General features: G+C 43.0%; 1 long non-coding RNA gene across 1 annotated transcript in view; it reads left to right on the top strand.

Annotated features, from left to right (window-relative positions):
- The first annotated feature begins 710 nt into the window (after window positions 1–710).
- The window catches only part of LOC106536303 (uncharacterized), a 21,843-nt gene continuing 18,116 nt past the window's right edge, over window positions 711–4,437 (top strand). Inside the window, exon 1 of the long non-coding RNA XR_001312544.1 lies at window positions 711–893. This is a non-coding gene — a long non-coding RNA (uncharacterized LOC106536303). The remainder of the gene's footprint in view (window positions 894–4,437) is intronic.

Below are 4,437 nucleotides of genomic sequence, written 5' to 3'. Positions count from 1 at the left end.
TACTAATCTGTTTACAAATGTGTCCCCCCAGCACAGGTGTTTGATGTAGATGGAGACTTTCTATTTATTATTAGGGCAAATTTATCACAAAGTAAAATCTTAGAATAAAAAAACATTGGCAACAATATCAATAATGTGTCTTTAAATAACCAGGCTCTCAGCTTTTTCCACATCTATCTAGTGACTTCTACTCAGAAACTGATTCCAATCGGCTTTTAAGTAATTTATTAAATTCGTCTGAATACAGCAAGCATTTTCAACAAAAGTGTGACCTAAATCCTGATTTTATTGATMAGAATTGACTAAATTGGGTTATTTCCCCCCCCCAATTGAAACCTAGAAAATTGCAAAACTTCTTTCAATAAGGGAAACCTGCAAAAACACTTGTAAAGTTCTGGATCTAGATTAATTTACGCATCCATTTCCTGCAATAAATCGACTACTTTATCTGTTTAATCAAAGTATTCAATGCTTAGTTTATTGTTGAGCAGGTAAAGGAAAAATATTCTTGCCCTCAAGTCCTTCTGACTTTATGATTTTGGCCCATGTGAGAAACAGTTTGGAAACACCTGGACTAAAGCCTGTGAACAACCTGTTCCCTCCCTCACCTGTGGGGGCGCTGCACCAAGAACCACTGAAGGAATCAACATGAAAAACCTCAGAAGAAGASGCTGAGCACAACTTCCTTCTTCACAAACATGGAGTGACGTCAGATTTTAGTGTTTGTAGGATTTATTTTTTTGTTTTTAAAGTGTCAAACGAACACTCTTCAACATGAGCTCAGCATGAGAGGAAGATGAGGTGGAACCGTGGAGAACGTTTCCCACACAAGGCCACTGAGGCGACTCCATGTGAGGAAGYGTTCACAGAGGAGCATCCAGGGGTCCAGCGAGGTACTTACAAGATCTGAGTAACTTTATTACTATTATTACCCAGAATGCTCTGGGTTATAGTTCACTTCCTGCTTTTGGAGAGGTCTCCGGTCTGCTTGACGTTCACACATATCGAACCACACCAGAGTTCTTCAACCGAACCCAGACCTACGAGGTTTTCAGCAGTGGTGGGCACAGTTCCCCTAAACCACTAATGGGGGGACTAATTTCCTGATTAATGCTTTAGGACTTTTGCTAATTTCTGAATTCATTAGTGGATTAACACTTGCTAAATTTATGGGCTAAATCTATGAGCACTAATTGAGTTCTTTAAATATTATTGATCAACATTATTATGAGAAGCTGTCAGGCGTGTCGGTCACTTCTCCACTAGATCAGTGGTTTTCAAACTTTATTGCTTCTGACCCACAAAATAACAGTTGCAGACACTTGTGACCTCATAAATTACTTGTTTACATAGCAAACTTTACTAATAACTGTTAAACATGGGAATAATAACTATAAACAAACCTAATAACTATGAGACTAATTTGTATTCATTTATGGTTTTTTAAAAAAATTGCAATAATCATGATGAAAATATACCATTAGCATTTTTTTAGCATTGAAATTGATGTCTGGAAATCATCTGGGGACSCTCACTTGATGTTTTGTGACCCACAACTTTGGTRACCGCTACACAAGATAAAATATCAATATTCTGCACAGAAAATATTGTCTCATGTTAACTCTGAGGAATGTTCCATGGGTCAGCAGGGATTTCAGTGCTTTAGAATTAGTTTTTGCTAAAATTTTCAAGTGTGTTAGTGCTTTAGAATTATCCATCCATCCATCCATTTTCTTCCGCCTATCCGGGGTCGGGTCGCGGGGGCAGCAGCTTCAGAAGGGAGGCCCAGACCTCCCTCTCCCCAGCCACTTCTTCCAGCTCCTCCGGGGGAACTCCAAGGYGTTCCCAGGCCAGCCGAGAGACATAGTCCCTCCAGCGTGTCCTGGGTCTTCCTCGGGGCCTCCTCCCGGTGGGACGTGCCCGGAACACCTCACCAGGGAGGCGTCCAGGAGGCATCCTTACCAGATGCCCRAGCCACCTCAACTGGCTCCTCTCGACGTGGAGGAGCAGCGGCTCTACTCTGAGTCCCTCCCGGATGACCGAGCTTCTCACCCTATCTCTAAGGGAGAGCCCAGACACCCTGCGGAGGAAACCCATTTTGGCCGCTTGTATCCGGGACCTCGTTCTTTCGGTCATGACCATAGATGAGGGTAGGAACGTAGATCGACCGGTAAATCGAGAGCTTCGCTTTCTGACTCAGCTCTCTCTTCACCAYGACGGACCGGTACAGCGCCCGCTTTACAGCAGACGCTGCGCCAATCCGCCTGTCGATCTCCCGCTCCCTTCTTCCCCCCATTCGTGAACAAGAACCCCAGATACTTAAACTCCTCCACTTGAGACAGGACGACCCCCCAGACCCGGAGAAGGCACTCTGCCCCTTTCCGGCTCAAGACCATGGCCTCGGATTTGGAGGTACTGAGCCTCATCCCGGTCGCTTCGCACTCTGCCGCGAACCGCTCCAGCGAGAGCTGCAGATYWCGTTCCGATGAAGCCAACAGGACCACATCATCCGCAAAAAGCAGAGATGCGATCCTAAGGCCACCAAAACGGATCCCCTCAACACCTCGGCTGCRCCTAGAAATTCTGTCCATGAAAGTAATGAACAGAATCGGTGACAAAGGGCAGCCTTGGCGGAGTCCAACTCTCACCGGAAACGAGCCCGACTTACTGCCGGCAATGCGGACCAGACTCTGACACCGGTCGTACAAGGACCTGACAGCCCGAATCAAAGGGCCCGGTACCCCATACTCCCGGAGAACCCCCCACAAGGCCCCCCTTGGGACACGCTTTAGAATTAGGGGACCTAAATATTAAAGTTAGTGCTTTAGGGTTAGTGCAACTACTTTTTAGATTAGTGCCGCCCACCACTGGTTTTCAGGATGACCAGAGTTCATTTTTTGGGTCTGAATCAGAGTTCGGTTACACGTTCTCACCTCCCCAAACGAACTAGCTTGATTAAAGCGGACTAAACAGGGCTGGTGTGAAAACAGCCTAAATCAGCTGTAGCTGCACAACTGATAGTTATTTCTGAAAAATTTAATAAAATTCAAGAAATAATTTGCTAACAGTACAGTCAAACACCATCAGTGAAAAGGCAATAAAAAATCAACTCGATGCATGACTTCATGTCTGACTGCAGGACTAAATCCAAAGTGACTTTTTTTAACTTGAAAGGCGACTTTTAAGAACAAATGACACCCTGGTGGTGAGGTTTAAGGGTTTGGATGAATGTCGTCAGGGAAGGAAGTGAAATTAGGGTGAGATTAAAAGRCAGGAAAATGTGAGGAAACTTTCCAACTTGAATGCCTAACGTCTAAATTCAAAGCTAAAAGGTGACAAGCCGAAGTCACAAAGAAACTTTCTCTTTTCCCTGAGTTTCCCCTGCTGCGCTTCAGATTTTCACTTTTACTGACAGCGCTTTCTTCTCAAGTGACATCTAAGAGCCAACTAACCTCTGTCTCTTTTTCCTGTGTTTATTGGTCCCTTTTCTCTAAAGTCCTGAAATTACTTTCCAATCTCGCACTTGCTGCAGCGTTTTTTTTTACCTCTCTATGGCTTTTAAATGATGGCGCGTGTCGCCCAGAGAGCAGAGAGTCGTCAGCATCTGCTCGTGGTGTCATTATGGAGCCCTGCACACTGAAGCACAGTCTGAATGTTCGGCCTGTTATGAGCAGCCCAGACCTGCTGCCGACCACAAAACTGTCGCCACGTGATCGCAAATGGATAGGAAGTTCATCTTTCTGAGAAATACCAAACTAAAAGACCAGATTAATTTATCAGTTTCATATTTTTACTGACTCGTGCTGATGTTTTATCTGCCTCTTTCTGTGTTTCCATCACAGAATAAAAAGTGAGGTCAAGGCTTTGTTTTTATTTGATGATTACAGTTTTTTATAGCGCTGCTTAGTAAATTCTGTTTAGTGTTTTTTATAACTGGATTTTTTTTTTTCAAATCATTTTTTATCAAAGCAGAAAACTGGGACATACAGAGCAGACAAGAAAAAAATACGTTTTTCAGGCGTTTGAGTAAAAATTGGCCTTGAGATTTCGAATGTTTTGCTGTGATTGCTCTTTCAAAACCATAAATTGTACCAGGAATAAATACAACTTTCCTTCTCAAATGCTTTCTGAGCAGTATTTCTGGCAGTAAATGATATATCTCTGAACTCTTCAATAGGTTATCTTTACAGATTTTTGCTGAATAGGAGCATTTGTTGATCTAACACCTGTTTATACTGTACATATATTTAGTAATGATTTCCTGATAGGCATTAATGCACCCATATACTATCAGAGAGGCAGACTTTTGAATTGAGTGTTGACAACAGACTCAGTGGTCCATCTCCTCTTTAGTATAAAAGACACATACAGCAGGTAAAATAAGTATTGAACACGTCACCATTTTTCTCAGTAAATATATTACTAGAGGTGCTAATG

The sequence above is a fragment of the Austrofundulus limnaeus genome, unplaced genomic scaffold (genome assembly GCF_001266775.1).
Source record: "Austrofundulus limnaeus strain Quisiro unplaced genomic scaffold, Austrofundulus_limnaeus-1.0 Scaffold7, whole genome shotgun sequence".
NCBI classification, from domain to species: domain Eukaryota; kingdom Metazoa; phylum Chordata; class Actinopteri; order Cyprinodontiformes; family Rivulidae; genus Austrofundulus; species Austrofundulus limnaeus.
Note: the sequence above shows the minus strand (reverse complement) of the source record. Positions and strands in the feature narration are given on the sequence as shown.